Raw genomic sequence first — 20,038 nt, 5'->3', positions numbered from 1 at the left:
AAATGTATACAGAGCTCCAGCCTTGGAGTCAAAAGGACCTAAGTTCAAATCTGGCCTCAGACACTTCACACTTATTAGCTGTGTGACCCTGAGAAAGTCACTTAACCCCATTGCCTAAGCAAGAAAAAAATATGGAAAATACTCTGGCCATGCATTAAGAGCACAGTAAATAGATGGAGCACCAAGTTATATACTACCATCTTCATAATTTTAAAGGATCTAGCCCAGGGAGTTTTAACCTCACTTGTGGTATTGACCACTTTGGCATTCTTGTGAAGCCTAGGGGATCCTTTCTCAGAAAAAAAAAAAGATATTTAAATGCGCAAAATAAGATACAAAAGGAAACCAATATATTGGAATACAATCATCAAAATGTTTTTTAAAAACAAATTCATGGATAATCAGGTTAAGAATGCCTGATAAAGGAAGACTTCCAGCACAAGGAGCACATTCTTTATGGAGGACATATAGAAAGATATTCTCAAGAGTAAGACAAGGTATATGTAGACTGGAAACTGAACGTGGAAAGAGTATTCAAATCTTAGAGATCATGGACTTGCTGAAGTTCTGATGGATATGGTAAGAAAACCTTTCTTACTTCCAGTAAAGCTAGAAATACCAAGAACACAGAAGTCTCATAGGATTCTGTGACTCAGGACCACTCTGCTCCCAACTATTTTGTATACATCTTCCTATTTACTGGCCAGATAATATCACCACACTAAAAATGAAGGTTCTGGGATTTTTTTTATTGTCTAAATAAATATTTCTCTTTTCATAAAACTATAAATTACCTAATTCATTAAAAATGGCAATATATTTCCTACAAAGAGGGAAATATACCCAATTATCATCCTGTTGTTCACAGGGGTGGATTCTCAAAAAATTCTAATCATGTATTTGGAATTACTAAGCCAACAGCCTTATAATGATTGATGGCATTAAAAAATAGTCATGCATAACTTAAGCAAAAGCAGATCAACCAAAAAAAGCAAGCAGCTGTATTTTATCTTGACATTCAGGCTAATGGACTTTTTCTCCTTCAAACTAAACTGATGGCAACATTAAATGAAAAGCTTTTATAATGTATAATCTACATGTATGTAATATATACATACATGTCATACTTTCCTATTCCTTTATGCAAGCCATATTCTTTCTTATTGCCATACTTTTGCATATGTAATCCTACAATCTGAAACACCTTCCCTTTATTTATTTAAATCTGTACCTATCTTTTAAGGTTTATCTGAAGTTCTACTTCATGAATAACTTCATCCCATCTCCTGACTTTCTATATACCTGTACAAGTACCTCCTTACATACCTATTGTCTGAACTATATATTTTAACAAGTCTGAGTCGTACTGTTCTCTAATATCTTCATATGTTAAAAGTCTTGTCTTCAAAAGAAGAACATCTGGGGCAGTTAGGTGGTACAATGGGGGGCAGTGAGGTGGTGCAATGGATAGAGTTCCATTCCAGCCTTGGAGTCAAGAGGACATGAGTTCAAATTTGGTCTCAGACACTTGACACTTACTAGCTGTATGACCCTGGGCAAGTCACTTAACCCCAATTCTCTCACAAAAAAAAAAGAAGAGCATCATTTCTTAAGGATTGGGACATGATGTACATTTTTTGTACCCTATAAAAACAGATCAACAAATATGTTTTTAATCACAGTGTAGTATAAAGAGTTAAGGAATCTGGAATCAAGGATATTGGGTTCAAATTCCAGCTCTGCTACTTACTCTGTGTGTAACCTCAAGCAAATGATATACTTTCTGGGCCTCTGTTTTCTCAAATGAAAGAACTGGCCTTGGTTACCCCTGAGCCTTCATCCAGCTCTAAAACTATAATCTTTTGACCCTATGAATTACATTTAGAGTAAGTATGAGTAATGCTGTATTATCCAATAGGCTCACTAGCAACCTGTTCAGTGACCTCTATATCCTAGAAACTCTGACTTTTTTTTTTCTTGAAGTAAAGAAGTATATTAAGTAAAGCAGTCTGTCTAGGCCCCTCTCTTTTTTTTTCCCCCTTTTTTAGCACAATGGTGCTCTCTAGTTGGGTAGGGAGAAAATATGACCTGACCCCAAAAAAATAAATACAAGGTAACTTGAGAAGGGAGAGGGGACTAACAATAATTTTAAGCTATACTAGTCTAAGAAACATAAGCGTATTGTGTGTCCTTTCAAGGTTGGTAAGAGATGGCATGGTAGCAATAAACGGTGTGCCAAGGAACATGGAGGCAAGACCTAGGAGTATAAACTGGAAAAAGACGCCACCCAATAAGACCCTCCAGCTCTGTCTTTTGCACAGCATTTCAGGGCCAATGAGACCATACTTCCCTGCCTGCCAAGGTACATCCAAGGGTGAAAAAAGGATTGAGCTATGACTGTTTACCTACCACTCAGAGGTTCAAAGATGAATGCATAAAATTACATGTTATTAAATATTTAATTCTGTCTGGGTCCAAAATTACAAAACTCTTTAATATCCCTCACTCCAAATTGTGTTTAATTACATGCAGGTGCTTAATTCATTCTTCTTTGGTTGGCAGCACATATATTTTCCAAGAAAAGTGAAAGTAGGGGCCAGATTACCAAGGAGCAGAAAGGAGTATAATAAATAGGATAGCACAGGCTGGAAGGTATGGTTCCAAGGTCAGGAAAGTTAAAGTGAGAAATAAGAATCAACTGGCCAGGGGCACGAAGGAAAATAGAATATTCTTTTCAAATGTCAGCAGCAAAAGAAAGATAAAGAAAACTATTGTTCCTTTCTGAGATGAAGAGAAAAAGTTAATAAGAGAAGAAATCAAGACAGCCATTAAATATCCAGTTATCATTCAACTAGCAGAATAAATATATGTCAGCAGAAGGTGGTGCAAGCCAAATTTCTGTTCCTTAAACCCTATTTTCCCATTGGCTTCCATTACAAAATTACAGGTACTTTGTGCTACAGATAATATTGGCTCCTGGATATAATAAAATTGTACATAGGATTATAACATATGTTAAGCCACAGGAAAAGGGAAAACACAGTAACTTTTTCCACAAAAATATGACCTTCACAGTTCAGTGGAAAGGGTGCTGGATTTAGAAGAAAAATTTAGGTTCAAATCCCAGCTCTTCTACTTAACTAAATGAATGACGTTAGTTGAGCTACTTCAATTTTCTCATCCTCAGTTTACTCTTCCATAAAATGAAGGAGGACAAGATAATCTGTAAGGTCTCCTTTTAGCTCTAAATCATACAGTATATCCTAACTTTATTAATAGTGTCTGATTATAAATTACCAGAAACTCTGGCAACATGATATTGTTCCCACAATAGAGGTAAAAAGCACTAAAACTCAAGTAATTTCATTTTTTTCACTATTATTAGATTCTTATGACACTTTTAACTCTATATCCAAAACGTTTACCTTTTTTTTAAAAAAAAATTGCATTTGTAACACTTGGGGATACCTCAAAATGGGAAGGTCTTTCAGATGAGTCTCTCAGTTTCAATATACTCTGTGGGTTCCCATCCTCTCAAAACCATAGCTTATGAGCTCTAACCAATGTATTTACCACTACTGGTTTGACAGAGGACATAAATCAAAACAAAGCACTTAATGAAATGGTATATTAAGAAAAGTAGCAACAAAACATTTCCCCCATAAATCTGGGACACACTCCCTCACAAATATATATACCATCAGCCCATCAGCAGGAAGATTGGACACACATAGGGTATATGTATGGAAAGATATCCACGTAGGCCATCCTGTAGGGAACACACATATGGAAGAACAACTCAAAACTGATGCCCCAGAGCTGCTGCTCTTAACATGCTTTCTCTTCACTGGTCACTGTGAGGTGCATGGTTTCTGCTAGGTGTATGGTCTCTGTCCAACACTGCTCTGCTGAATAGTCCCTGCCAGATGGTGGTGCTCCACTGGATACACTGATCCACTGGATACACAGTTGGTGCTGGCTGCTTCAGCCATAGATGTACAGGCCACATCCCTTTGGAGCTTCTCTCTGCTTACAATTTCTGCCTTCAGCTGGAGTTCTAGCTGTAGTATTATCCGTTCTTGGGAACAGTGGGCTCTGCCGTGCCTTTAAGTTCAAAACTCCCAACTTTCAAAAGTTCTTTTAGAAAAGTAGCAGCTCTTAAAATACTAAAACCACATCAGAAAATTAGCTTCTTATGTGGGAAAAACCCTTGTGGTATGGTTTATCTGTTCCTTTCAAGAGTCTTGACTAGCTCTTTGAAATACAGAGCAGAGGGTAGCAGCTAGGTGGCGCAGTGGATAGAACTCTAGCCTTGGAGTCAGGAGGACCCTGAGTTCAAATCCAGCCTCAGATGCCTGATATTTACTGTGTGACCCCAGGCCAGTCAGTTAACCCTGATCACCTCACTCAAAAAAAAAAAAATACAGAGCAGGGTGTTTCCAAGCTAGCTAGAAACCTGAGGCTTAAATCTGCTTTTTGAACTTCGTTGTTCCTCATACACAACTTTCCATCTTCCATTTCCATGCTTTCGCATAGGCTGTCCCCATACCTGGAATACACTAATCGCCTCCTTCTCACCTCCACCCCTCAGAATCTTCAGCTCAAATATCATCTTGATGTGTGGCCTTTTCTAAAACTCTCACCTCACCTGCTAGTGTCTCACCCCCATCTCACTACCCCACTACCCAAATGGTATTTGCTTTTATGAGTGTATGTTTCTTTCTTCCATGGAATGAAGGTCTTCTGAGGGAAAAGACTTTACTTTTTAATGTAGTGACTGGAACTTTTGTTGTTTTTGGACTGGACCTGATATTTTATTTGTGTTAGGAGCTCCTAAAAAGAAACTCCCTCTGTCAATACATTTGGGCACCCATTGTACAGCTTAAAGACTTCAGACAGTTGCCTAAGGCACTGAGAGTTTAAGTGACTTGCCCAGGGTCACAAAGTCAGTATATGTCATAGGAGAGACTTGAGAGATCTTCCTGACCCCAAGGCAGTCTTCCTACACTGTGCCATAAATTCCTTGGTCAGAAACATAGTAAACTCTTAATAAATGCTTGTCCATTGATTCATTGGTCAACTGATTGTTTTAACTCCATTTCTTAATGACTGTAGTTTGCATCTCTCCATTGACTGCCTCAGTCCAGCTTACAATAGGGATTCTTTCTGCTTTCCTTTTTGTCTGCAATCAGCTTCTACTCTGAAAGCCATTCTCCTAAAAAGCTGCCAGGAACCTTGGTTTCCCGAATCCCACAGTTTTTCAACTGTATAACCCTTTCAGCTCTGCCACACAGATGAGTGAGGTGAAAGGAAAGCAGAGAGGGAAGAAATAAAAACCAAGACTGAGAGCAAGGTTATCCCCCTGCCTAGTCAGGTTTTCCATTCCCTTACACACTTTCCCCATCATTTAAACTAACTGGATTCTTTCCAAACCTTTTTTCCCCAGACACTACCAGTACCATTTGTTACTGTCTCTGTGAATGAGAAGAGATAACAGATAAGGACTGATCATTTCTAGCCATCCTTAGTAATGGAGACTTGCTCATCCCAAAATCTTTTTGACCACATAAATTTGTAGGTTGCATCTGTGATGACCTTTTATTTCCCAATCTATATGAGTTTATTCCAATAAATACCAGTCTCCTAATTAGAGTTGTTAGCACATCAAACGAAGTGGCTTTTCCTACCCACATCCACCCCCTTTTTGTGACTTCACTTATACAGGGAATTCCCTGCATAGAGTTGCAATTTTCAACTCTTCAATTTATAGTCTTAATGAGTTGCCTGGGGCAGCATTAAAAGGTTAAATTGATTGATCCTGATCTACTAGTCAGTAGGTGTCAGAGGTAGGAATTACACCCAGGTCTCAACTACTTCACATCGAACTCTGAATACACTACCCTATGCTGCCTAAAGTGTTTGCTGAGCCCATCAGCCCAAGCTGATCTTTGTTATACACTGGTTAGTCAAGAGATAAGAGTGTAGCAGTTGGAACAGGTAATAAGGGAGCAGAATACTCTTAGCTGGCGCAACAGCAGAAAGGACAAAATAGAAGAAATATAAACTAAATAGAATATAATATAAAATTTATAATTATAAATATAAACTAAAATAGAAGAAATATAAACTAAATGATGTGTCTAAGCCCACTTTGAATCTAAAATTCTATAAAATTTAGTCACCTCCACAAGGCTGAAAATAAGTTCTCTGAGCTTTATATGAAAAAGACAGAAATTCCCAAAGGGAAAGGTCAAATAAGATAATTATTAAAATACATAAGGAAGATTTTAATGTATATGAAATGGTCCACTAACTTAAGTGTCATTTAGTTCAGATTCCTTTCTATATTGTATCTCCCAACTCGTATCTCTGCTTTTTATTTCCTAATGTCTACTGTGTGACATGACAATTCCAAAAGCTGATCATCTATATGAAGATTAAATTGTTCTAAAAGTTCTTAAGACTCCTTATTCATATTTTATAAGACTTTTGTGCATTTGGAGAATGATCAACTGAAATTTAATTGGGTTAGACGTTATCATTTTAAATTTTAAATAACTGCACAAAAATGAAATTTTAAATCTAACCATGTCTAATAAATTAGTACTGTAATACTGATATTAGCCTCTCAGGAATCAAATTCAGTTTAGCATGACTAAAGAGGTCCTGTCAGATGTGAATATTCCAGTAATCTGTCATTGCTGCAGTTCATAATGGGCTGGAAGTCATCGAAAGTTCTTAACACTGTTTAATAAGGTATGTAGCACTTTCTGTTCTGGATAAGGCACCCTTAGATTTCAATGATCCATTTTGTGAAAGATGCCAAAATAATTTGCTAGAGTTGTCATTACTGAGCAGAGAGAGACAGAGAGAGACAGACACAGACAGAGACAGAGAGAAACAGAGCCAGAGGGAGGGAGGGAGGGACAGAGAGAAAGAGATAGAGACAGAGAGAAAGGGAGGGAAGGGGGGACAGAGATAGGGGACAGAGAGAGACAGAATGAGACAGAGACAGAGTGAGAGGGACAGAGAGACAAAGACAGAGAGCCTCAGAGAGAGAGACACAGAGAGAGAGAGAGCATGTATGTTTTGCTTGCCAATGGCTATATTCAGTAAGCATATGCACATTCCTTTTTTTGTGAGCTGCTCATATTCCAGGTCTTCTCTCTAGATCAAGTCCAAGTCCAGTGTATCCCCTCCAAGTTAATTCTCTCCTTTGGATTTCTCCTTAGCAGGAAGAAACACCTCAGGGGCTCTGTTAACAGGGAACCTCAGACCCTAATCCTTTCACTGAAATGAAAACGGATTTCACTGAGTTGCTAATAAGATGCACTAGCAGGGATTTCTTTGTATTCTTTATTATCTGGTGATAAAACATAGACTTCAACCTTCATCTTGAACCAGAAAAGAGTGGCTCCTTAGCTTGAATGCATCTACCTGAGCTAAGTGCTGTATCTTTGTGAACCTCCTTTTATTGACTGATGAGTGACCTATAAATGTGTTTCATTTCAATAGATGTTCAACCTAAACTACCAGAGGATTGGCTTAAATCAGGCCTAGACTACAATAGATGGGTTTAGGGGAAAGCTAAGGAGCCACTCTTTGAGGGAATATATGAGGGAAGCCATTCTGTATCTCACTTTGCAATTAGGAAAAACAAAGAAGACAACAAAGTGCAAACTCTGCCTAGTTCCTGTTTGCTCTTCCTGCAGCTATTCATTTAAAATTTAGCAAAATCAAATGCTTCACGCACCAGGGCTAGTGCTCTATCCACTGCACAATGCAGGCATATTTTTGTATTAGACAGATACCAGTCACACATATCTAACAGTAATTTAGCCCCCCCCAAAAAAAAAGGCAGGAAAACTGTCCCTAAGACTTGATTGGCCTGAGGCTAAGGCTTTATTCATGTTGTTTTTGATGCAGTATTATGGTTGCCTCATCTATGGATATAAATAAGCCTACCTACATGGAGGCAGGGCTTCATACCTGACAGATATCCTAAGGACAGGGGAGTCACTTACCCCGCCATCCAATTTTTTGACCTAGTATAGATACACACACACACACACACACACACACACACGTATTGACCTTAGGATACCTCTCTACATCTTCAACTCATTCTGAGCTTTATCATTCTCTTAACTATTTTTTTAGGCCTGGGTTATGCCCCTATATTTAATCTCTGTTAACTTAACCTTGCTTCTATCCTGTGTATATCTTTTAAAAATTAGGAGCAGCTAGGTGTGCAGTGGTTTCAGTCTTGAAGGTTCCCTGACCCATGTAGGCTGACTTCCCCTATGGAATTTCAGTCCATGAGACTTCATCTAGTCTTCCCTGAAAGCCTTTGAAATTTGTGTTCTTCAAATCTAGGATACATGTAGACTATGCCCAACTTCTGTCTTGATCACAACCTGTAAGAGAGAGTGGTCATTTCCCCACAATGTTCCCATTATTTTTATTCTAAAAACCAGTTCTTTACTGTTAATCAAACTAAGATCCAATCAAGAATTTCCCCTTGTTGGTTCCTCTACCTTTTGGAGAATGAAATTCATATTAAGGCAAAGTAGGAAGTTATTAGCTATTCCACTTTTGCCAGACAGAGCTCCAGCAGATTCTGAATATCCCATGCGGTACAGGCTTCCATGCCAGGATTATGATGTTTACCATATTCCTCATTCTGTCCAAGTGGTCTATCATAGACTCCAGTGACAAAATTGCCTCTCCTTCATCCAAATTCTATCATGTTTCCTATACTCTAGTTCCTGGATTTTCTCATATGAGTATACACTGCTACCCCACCCCACACACATCCTTTTACCCACCCTGTTTCTTTGGACAAAGATATTCCAGTCATGGAATCTCACCTTCTCAGTGATACTGATGAGGGCTATAAAACTGTGCATATCCTTTGACACAGCATTACCACTACTAGGTCTGTATTCAAAGAGATTTAAAAAAAAATAGGAAGAGGATCCATATGTATAAAGATATTTATAGCAGCTTTTGTCTTCTGTGTCTGTGTGTGTGTGTTTGTGTGTGTGTGCTGGCAAAGAACTGGAAATTGTGGGGATGCCCATCAACTGGAGAATGGCTGAACAAGTTGTGATATATGATTGTGATGGCATATTATCGTGCTATCTAAAGTTATAAAGGGGGTGGTTTCAGAAAAACTTAGCAAGATTTATATAAACTGATGCAGAATGAAGTGAGCAGAACCAGTAAATCATTGTTCACAGTAACAGCAATATTGCAATAATGATCAACTGTGAAACAGCTGCTCTGATCAAAGACAATTCCAAAGGACTCATGATGAAAATTGCTATCCAACTCCAGTGAAAATTTAATTGAGTGCAAAATGAAGTACAATTTTTCACTTTTTTCTTGCTTTTTTTGTAATATGGCTAATATAGAAACTTTAAATTTTTATTTATTTTTAGTTTTCAACATTCACTTCCATGAGATTTTGAGTTCCAAATTTTCTCCCCATCTCTCCCCTCCCCCCACTCCAAGACAGCATGAAATTGGATGTAGACTCTATATACACATTCATATTGAACCTATTTTCACATTAGTCATATTGTAAAGAAGAATTATGACCAATGGAAGACACCATGAGAAAAAAGAAACGAACAAAAGGAAAAAAAAAGATAAAATAATGTGCTTCTATCTGCATTCAGACTCCATAGTTCTTTTTCTGAATGTGGACAGCATTTTCCATCATGAGTCCTTTGGAATTGTCTTGGATCCTTGCATTGCTGAGAGGAGATAAGTCTGTCAAAGTTCGTCATCACACAATGTTGCTGTTAATGTGTACAGTGTTTTCCTGGCTCTGCTCACTTCACTCAGCATCAGTTCATGTAGGTCTTTCCAGGTTTTTCTGAAATTTGCCTACTCATCATTTCTTATAGCACAATAGCATTCCAATACATTCATATACCACAACTTGTTTCAGCCATTCCCCAATTGATGGCATCCCCTCAATTTCCAATTCTTGGCTACCACAAAAAGAGCTGCTATAAATATTTTTGTACACGTGGGTCCTTTTCCCATTTGTATGATGTCTTTGGGATACAGACTTAGAAGTGGTATTGCGGGGTCAAAGAGAATGCACATTTTTGTAGCTCTTTGGGCATAGTTATAGAAATATTTTCACATGATTTCACATGTATAATTTGTATATTTCTTACCTTCTCATGGGGAGGGGGAGGAGGCTGTAAGAAGGGAAATAATTTGGAACTCAAAATTTTAAAAAATAAATGCTAAAACTAAAAAAAAAAAAAATTAAATTGAAGGATTAAATTAAAGGAATGAGGCATATTTAGCCTGAAGAAGACATGACTCTGAGGGATATAGCAGCGATTTCCAAATATCTGAACTGCTGTCAGGTAGAAGAAGGATTAGACTACTTATTTTTAGCCCCAGAGGGCCAGGACCAGGAGAAATGGATTAGAAGTTGCAAAAGTGCCAATTTAGACTTTGATGTCAGGAAAAATTTTCTAAGAATTAGAACTGTCCAAAGTGGAATGGGCTGCCTCAGGAGGTGATGGCTCTCCATCCCAAGGTCTTCAAGCTGGCTAATCACTTTTTGGGTGTGTCATAGCAGGGATTCTTTTGTTAAACTAGGGCTGCTAAGGTCCCTTCCAACTCTTCAAACACACATACAATGCACCCAAACACACACACACACACACACACACACCCTCAACTGTCTGTCTTAGAAGCTGCAAAGAAAAAAAATGAACTCTTGGCTTTAGGTCTAGAAAAAACTACCATGGAAAGAGATTACCTTTGACAGATTCCTGGACCTCTGGGAGCTCACTTTCCTCATCTGCAGCTTGCAGTGCCATAACACAGTTGTTATGATTCAATGAGGTCACATACAATATATAAAAGCTTTGCCCATCATGAGACATTACATTAACATCAGATATTACTGACATGAGACCACTGCCAGTGATTTTGGGAATCTTCAAATTATTTTCTAGCTTAACTTCACAGTTACTGGCATCTTGGTAGATTTGGAAAAGATAGTCTATAGAAAGTTAGGAAGCCTAGTAGGATCCTGATTCTAAAAATTAATGAAGATTGCATAATATCTTAATACTTTTGAAACTTATATGATATTGGGACATGGGAGTGAGCAGTTGGAAGAGCCTACTTATTGATTTAATAGTTTTGATTCATCTTGAGTTCTCCTCTTTACATCAATACATTCTCTAATGCCATTGTTTTATTCTTGCTATTATCACCTCTGTTGTCATGGGCAAGAAGGTACCAATCAGTGAGGTTGCATGGGAGATATGAGTTTCTAGCTCAGAAAATTACAGAAAAGGATATGAGTTACTAGGAAGAGCCAGGGCAGAAACAACCTGTTGGAAAAGGGTTAGGTCACAGAAAACTTTTCAGATTAGTACAAAGAGGAACAGAACAAGATTACACTTGGGAAACTGTGTAGTACTTTAAATGACCCCAAGCTTCTTCTTGAAACAAAAACATTTTTTTAACATTCTTCCACTGATGCAACATTGCTAGAAATTACAGAATGCCACAATTTCCAAAGAATCAGAATTTCAGACCATCCAGACAGAAAGACATAAGGCAGGCATGAATAGACCAGGATATTATTGACAAGTTGTGAGGAAGAAGTAGTACAAAAGGTATCATCAAAAAGATGTATGACTAGAAAAGAAGGTGATCCAGTTACATAGCAATAGCAAGAAATAACAGACAAGTTGAGTGCTGGACTGATGCCCATAACTTATTAAGAGACCTAGAGCAGGAATTTTCTACTAGGGGTACTGTGAACTTGTTTGGGTTTTTTTTTCCTTATAGTATTTTTTTTCATTTACATGTAAAGATAGTCTTCAACATTCATTTTTGTAAAATTTTGAAATATAAATTTTTCTGCCTCCCTTCCTCCCCTCTCCACTCCCCAAACCAGCAAACAATCTGATACAGGTTATACATGTACAATCGTTTTAAACATATTTCCACATTAGTCATCTTGTGAAAGAATCAGAACAAAAGGGGAAAATTACGAGAAAGAAAAGACCAAAAAATGTGAAAATAGTATGCTTTGATCTGCATTTAGAGTCCATTGTTCTTTCTCTGGATGTGGATAGCATTTTCCATCACAAATCTTTTGGAATTGTCTTGGATCATTGTATTGCCAAGAAGAGCTAAGTCTATCATAGTTAATCATTGCACAATGTTGGCGCTGCTGTGCATAATGTTCTCCTAGTTCTGCTCACTTCACTCAGCATCAGTTCAAGTAAGTCTTTCCAGGTTTTTCTGAAATCTACCTGCTCATCATTTCTTATAGCACAATAACATTCCATTACATTCATACACCACAACTTGTTCAGCCATTCCCCAAACGATGGGCATCCTCTCAATTTCCAATTCTTGGCTACCACAAAAAGAGCTGCTATAAGTATTTTTGTACATGTGGGTCTTTTTCCTCTTTTTTATGATCTCTTCGGGATACAGACTTAGTAGTGGTATTGCTGGATCAAAGGGTAGGCACAGTTTGGTTGCCCTGTAAGGCATAGTTCCAAACTGCTCTCCAGAATGGCTGGAACAGTCCATGAATTTTTTTCAAAAACATTTTTATATTTCAACATAATTGGTTTCTTTCACAATCCTGTGTATTTTATTTCAGGCATTTAAAAACATTATTTTGATAAGGGGTCCATAGGCTTCACCAGACTATGAAAGGTATCCATGAGACAAAAAAGATAAAACAGAGGAAGGCTCTTCACATATTGGACTAACTCACTACGGAAGAGTTATGAGAGGGACATACATAAAATGAAAAGACATGGTTGGGTTACAATTTGTACCTCTGGAGGTAGCATCTATATCTATGAGATCACAGACATATTAAAGCATCTCCCCATTCCTGAGCATACTGTGCAAAGGATACACGAAATAAATGTCCACTGAACAGAACAATTAGAAGATGAGAAGTAAAAATTGAAAAGAGAAAATCTGTCTCCTTCTGGCAATAGTTTCAGTATAAGATTATACTGGGAAAGGGCTGAGGACAGAAATAAGTGATGAGCACTGAAACTGATACTTGTATGGTATGTACAAGAAAGTTGACAGATTTTTTTTGGCAGACTAGTGAATTTTGTGCCAAATGATAATCCAGTATCTATCTTTAAGACTGGAAAAATAGCCAATAAAAATGGATATATGAATTGTGTAGTAGTTATGTAATTAAACATACAGGTATGCAAGGATGCTATTTTTTCTAAATCATGAGGCATACAAAATCTGCTTCACATGCTGTATAATCATCATGGTTTTTAAAAACTTTTTATACCTCTCCCTTTAACTTTGTGTTTATGTGCATATCTATGTATCTAAGCTTCTACCTTTTAAAATCTATTTTTTCTGGTATAATCATAAAGCTGTAAGTCACAGGACATTGTAGTCTCCAAAGAATTTAAAATGAACTCACTAAAAGACAACTGGGAGGTATATGGTAGGCCTGAGCAGGCTGCAACATGTTACCATAAGAAATTGCAAAGGAAAATTTGAAGCTTGTTTATTCAGCTTGTTACATAAATCATTTCAATGTCCCATTCTCTCAAAACACTGACCCCTTCAAAAGCTTACTCATCAAAACATAAACTCCTCCCTGACCCCTCAAATTTCTCCTCTGCTTGAAGATAGTAGCCCAATTCAGCTCCAAGACATGGATTTACTATCGCTGTCAAGTTGCTAGTTTAATTGGGATAATCAACTTATTAAACCTCAAAGTGCACTGCTTAAGTACTTTATTTATTAGATGAAACTTATTAGATTTACTTATTAGACGAAACAAAAAGCTTTCCCTTCTGGAAAGCAGAAGGTATCTCTAAATGAAAACTCAAGCCCTAAGGCTATAGGTTTTCAATTTCTCCTCGAGTAGCATTCTGCTCTATTTAAAGAAATACTACTATTTGAATGGTCCAATTTTAATAGGTTTTCATTCTCCTTCACCCCAGCTTCAGAAATAGCTATTTCCATTTTTATGTCTCCAGATTAAATGGTAGATATCATGGGTAACTTCTCTAAGTTCAAATGCAAATTATTATTCAACTGTTGTGTATTTGTTCAGGGATAATCTACTTCTTCCCAGGCCAAACTGAAGGGAGTGGATAAGGGGAGAAACCTCTATTTTTCTTTTTGTTCCATGCCTTTAAAAAGCTGGCCTGATTATAAAAACTTTCAATTTGGTCACAGGCTCACGCAGTTCAGTTGAGCTGCATCCTAACATAAGCCCAGAAAAAACCTGGCTAAAGCAGTGCTTGACTACTGAAATCATTGCGCTTTTTGTATTTCAGTCATGGCACGTAGTAGGCGCCCTTCCATAAGGTGACCTTGAGGGTGTCATTCCCTTTGGTGGAGATACCAGGATTGAAATAGTGACCATGGAAAAGGAAGGAACAGCAGCACTGACCAGGAAGCAAGAAATCTGAAAGCAATCTGGGATGATTTTGGTCACCTCAAAGATGGTAGCATGTTTTGAAGCCAACAAAAAAATTGGTTGAACCCAATTCCTCATTTTGTTGACCTAAAATGTATGATTATAGTATTCATTTTAGGATTATTTGTGTGTGTGTTATGTAAGCCTATTAGGCCATTTGACCCTGAGAATCAGGACTCAGCCTCATTTTTCTCAGAACATATATTGTGACTTCAGGATTGTTGATATACAAATTGTGCTGAGGATTAACTTCTGGAAATTCGGGCATGTTACAATTATAATAAACTGAGATGATTATGGCAATGTTTCTTGATTCATCATGGAGGAAAGAATGGTATATTTCATATTAGGTAAGTGGGTTATATAAACTCAGTTTTCTTATGGTTCCCATACCTTTGCTTGTATTCTATTCAAAAAATGTCTTCTCCCTTTCCTGCCCATTATTAATTTTCTGAAAATTTAATTTTTTCTTACAAGCATTTACCTCTTCATCCTCATTGAACAATTTTTTAAAAGAAAAATTAAACCCTCAAAACAAGTGTTCTTAAAGGTACAGCAAAATAAATCCCTACTTTGGCCATGTTCAAAAATGTCTCATTTTTTATTTTAAGAACATCACCAGAAATGAGCTAGCAGACTTCAAAAAAAAAAATCTGGAAAGACTTGTATGGACTGATGCTGAGTGAAGTAAGCAGAACCAGAGCATTGTACACAGTAACTGCCACACTGTGCAATGATCAACTTTGACAGACTTAGCCCTTCTCAGCAATGCAAGGATCTAAGACATCTCCAGAAGTCTCATGATGGAAAATGCTATCCACATCCAAAAAAAGAACTAAGGAATTTGAATGCAGATCAAAGCATACTATTTGCTCTTTTGTTTTCTTCTGTTTTGTTTCTTCTTTCTTGTGGTTCCTTCCCTACAACACGACTAATGTGAAAATATGTTCAACAGGAATGCACATGTATAGCCTATATCAGACTGCACGCCATGTTGGGAAGGAAGGTGGAAAAGGGAGAGAAAAATTGAAAATTCAAAAGCTTATGGAAGTGATTGTTGATAAATCAAAATAATTTTTTTTAAAAATCACCTTTGTAACAGGAGGTAGGCCTATTCTGCTTCATTTTTGGGCCTCTGGAATCATATTTTATCATTTCATCAATCAACTATATAGCCTTTTCAAAGTTGTTTTTCTTCATAACGTTATCATTAAATGGTTTTTCTAGTTCTGTCCACTTCACTCTGCATTAGTTCATTCACATCTTCCCTGTTCCCTCCACATTTTGCCATTTCTTATGGTACAGCAACATTCATTATTCATATACCATAATTTGTTTAGGCATTCCCCAATAATCCACTTAGTTTCCAATTTGGGGCTACTACAAAAAAAAAGGATTTGCAAAAGCATTTCTGTAAATATGAGTGTTTTTACTCTTTCTTTGATTTCTTTGGGGCTATAGGCCTATTAGGTCAAAAAGAATGCATAGCTTGATTTTTTTTGGGGTGGAGAGAGGATAATTTAGTATTTCTTTCTAGAATAGCTGTGCTTATTCACATCAGCAGTGAATCAGTGTGCTTTGTTTTCACATGTCCCCTCCAATATCTTTTCCTCTTGTTATCTTTGCTAACCCGATGGGTATGAGGTAGAACCTCACAGTTCCTCTAATTTATACCTAAGTATTAGTAATTTATAGCATTTTTAACAAGGTAGCACAGTGGACAGAGTGCTGGAGTCAGGAAGACTCAACTTCCTGAGCTTCAATCTAGCCTCAGACACTAGCCTTTGTGACCCTAGGCAAGTCATTTAACCCTGTTTGCCTGTTTCCTCATCTGTAAAATAAGGTGGAAAAGAAAATGGCAAAACATTCCAGTATCTTTCCCAAATGGGGTCACAAAGAGTCAGACACAACTGAAAAGTGACTGAACAAGAAGCAGCATTTTTCATGTTTGATAACTTGGATTTCTTCTTTTGAAAACTGCGTGTTCATATCCTTTGAACATTCATCTACCAGGGAATGGATCTCAGTCTGATAAATCTGAACCAGTTTCTTAGTTATTTTGGAGATAAGATTTTTATGAAGAAACTCAATACGAAGACTTTTTTTTGTTTTGTTTTGTTTTTTTAAGGCAATTGGGGTTAAGTGACTTGCCCAGGGTCACACAGCTAGTAAATGTGTCAAGTGTTTGGTCTAAGGCTGTATTTGAACTCAGGTCCTCCAGACTTCAGGGCCAATATTCTATCCACTGCGCCACCTAGCTGCCCCACAAAGACTTTTTTTCCCAGTTACGTTTCCTTCATAATTTTAATTTCACTGGGTTTTGTGCAAAACTTTTTTATTTTAAATAAAATTGCTTATTTTATTGTCTGTGCTCCTCTCCAACTCATTTAGTCGTGAACTCTTCCCCTATCCATATATATGAGATAACAATGTCTCTCTTTCTCCTCTAACTTGCTTATGCTGTTACTTTCATGTCTAAGTGATACATCCATTTACAGTTTATCTTGGTACCCAGTTTGAGGTGCTGACATGTACCTAATATCTGCCAGACTGCTTTCCAGTTTTCCCAACATTTTCTGTCAGACAGAGAGTCCTTATTCCAATAACTGGGGTCTAAGTTGATTAACAGTGTTACTGTGTTCCTTTATTCATTCTTGTTATCACTAGTTTTCAACTATCCAGACCAAAAATGGAGATTGGGACAGTGAGTAAATAACATAGCTAGCAAACATTGAGAAGATGTCTGGTGGGCATGTAGGAAACATTACACATGGCAGCAGCAAAGCTCCCCAAACGAAAAGCAGAAGGGAAAGGCCCTCCCAGACTGAAGACAAAACAACTAGTATTTCAATTTTAAAACTCAGTGAAATATGTTTATTGGTTTACAAACCTACATTAACATGTGTTGGTTTATAAATCTGTATAAACATTAAATTCATAAAAATACTTGCCTTTATTAGTTGTTTGCTGTTATTATGTTAACTATATTTATAGAAATAAAGAATCTTAAAGAGTTAGAAGAGAACTTACAAATAGGTCATTAAATCCAACCACTCACCAGATGCAGGAATTCCCTTTCCAACTTCCCTGACAAATATTTCTCTAGCCTTTTCATGAATACCTTCAGGACCAGGGAGCTCACTATTACAAGACAACCCAATTATGGGTCAGTGCTAGTTGTTAGAAAGTTTGTGTTTCTTTTTACTGAGTAACAACTTCCTCCTGTAACTTACACCCACCTGTCATGCTTCTGCCCTCTGGAGCAAGTAATCTTTTTTCCACATGAAAAAGTTAGGTTTTTTTCCCCTTGAAATCCACTTTTCTTCCCATCTACCTTATTTCTGCATGGGGGTGCCACCATCTTTCTAGTCATTTGCAATCTCAGTTACCTGCCTAGTCTTCACTTTCTTTTATTCTGACATAGCCATATGAAATTGGTTACCAAGTTTTACCACCTCCCAAACATTTCTTATATCTTTTTTCCCTCCCCCCCTCCTGCCCTACCCTAATTTATGCTCATCCCTTCTTACCAAGACATTATAAAGCTACTTCATGGGACTCCCTTCACTCAGGCCCACTCCTCTCCAGTTCATCCTACATAGAGCCACTAAAATAATATTCATAAAGCACTAGCCTGACCATGTCCCCCTGCTCAAGTTTCAGTGGTTCCATACTGCCTTTAGGATAAAACAATTTTTTTGCTTGGCATTTAAAACCCTTTACAATCTAGTTACAGCTCAGCTTTCTAGCCTTATTTCTTTCCATATACATTCTGGCAAAACTAGACTACTCACTGTTCTCTGTACATGATATTCCATTGCCATGCCTTTGTTCAGGCTGTCCTCCATGTCTGGCATGCTCGTACCCCTTACCTTTGCTCCTTAGAAATGCCCTATGAGGATCAGCTTAGGTTGGCACCTCTGATACTAGGCCCTTCCTAAACTGTTACTGCTTCCACCAAATTATTTTGTATTTACTTACCTATCCACTGTTTCTCCCAAGTAGAATGTAAACTTCTTAAGCAATGGAACTGTTTTATTTTTAATAGCAAGAGACCTGGAGCCAAGATGGCAGAGTGAAAGCAGTGACTTGCTTGAGCTCTGCCCCAAACCGCTGCAAATACCTATAAAAAAAAGGCTCTGAACAAATTCTAAAGCAGCAGAACCCACAAAAAGACAGAGTGAACCAAAACAATGTGGATGGTTGATCGGAAAGGTGTATCGCACCGGGTTGGGAGAGGAGCGCAGTTCGGCGTGGGCACACAGGCCGCAGCAACCCTCGAGCAGGCCTCAGAGGACTGAATCATAGGCAGCTGTGGCGGTTTCCAGACTTCTCAACCCATGAACGCCAAAGACAACTTAAAAGGTCAGTGGGAAAAGTCTGTTTCTACGATGAGAGCGGAGCTAGGTTTCAGCCCTAATTCCCGCAGCAGCTGTCTCCTGAGCTTCCAGACCACAGACTGAGGGGGAATTGAGTGGCTGATCAGAGGGGGATTGCAGGGATCTCTTTGCCAGTGCTGAGGCAGGAATCTCTTGCTTTGCCCATGCTTGCATCTGGGCCACAGTTCTAGGTTGTGGTCCTGGGGAGAGGAGGAGCACTGTGGTGGAGCTTGTAGTGGCTGTGGAGAGCAAACCGTCCTCACAGTTCCAAGACAGAAAAGAGAGCTTGTGGTCACTTACAGACCAGAGCACAGGCCAAGAAAGGAGTAAACACCTCGCCCCTTATCATACCACCTTGGAAGAACTGAAAATTTACAGGTCCCTAGAAGTATCTGTAAAAACAGCTGTACAAACCCCCAAAGCTTGGGACAGTACATTCTCCACATAGGTTTATAACTCAAGTAACTGCCTGGGATCACGAGCAAACCTCGCAAGAAGTGTCAGACCTTAGAATCTTTTTTTTGGTAACAACGAAGATCAAAACATGCAACCAGAAGAAGACAACAAAGTCAAAGCTCCTACATCCATAGCCTCCAAGAAAAATATGAATCAGTCCAGGTCTTAGAAGAGCTCAAAAAGAATTTTGAGAAGCAAATAAAAGAAGTATAGGAAAAACTGTGAAGAGAAATGAGAGTGATGCAAGAAAATCATGAAAAACGAGACTAGCACAGTGCTTACATATAATAAGCACTTAATGCTTGCTCTATTGAACGGAATTAAGATTGATCAACTAAATTCCCCAGATCTTTTTCATATAAGCTTGCTGCCAAACTAGGTTTTCAACATTCTACAACTACGAAAATGATTTTTAAACATAGGCCTTTACATTCATTCAACCAATTATATGAATATCTATATATAATGTAAAGCACTGCACAGTACTATTTTTATACTGACAAATTTATATTCATCTCCATTAGAATTCAGTTTGTTGATTTCTACTCAAGTTTCTAGTCCCTTCTATTCAATTTACCAGATGCTTATTAACTTCTTCTATATGCAAATTTCTGGCCTAAGATACAAAGAATACCAAGGTAAGACAAGTCAATCAATATTATGTTAAATATTAATTGATTCTATCATCTACCACCACTATGCACCTCTTTTCAGCACTGAG

This window comes from Phascolarctos cinereus, unplaced genomic scaffold (assembly GCF_003287225.1).
Source record: "Phascolarctos cinereus isolate Bilbo 61053 unplaced genomic scaffold, phaCin_HiC Scaffold_4;HRSCAF=312, whole genome shotgun sequence".
Lineage (NCBI taxonomy): Eukaryota > Metazoa > Chordata > Mammalia > Diprotodontia > Phascolarctidae > Phascolarctos > Phascolarctos cinereus.
This window is presented reverse-complemented; position numbering follows the sequence as displayed.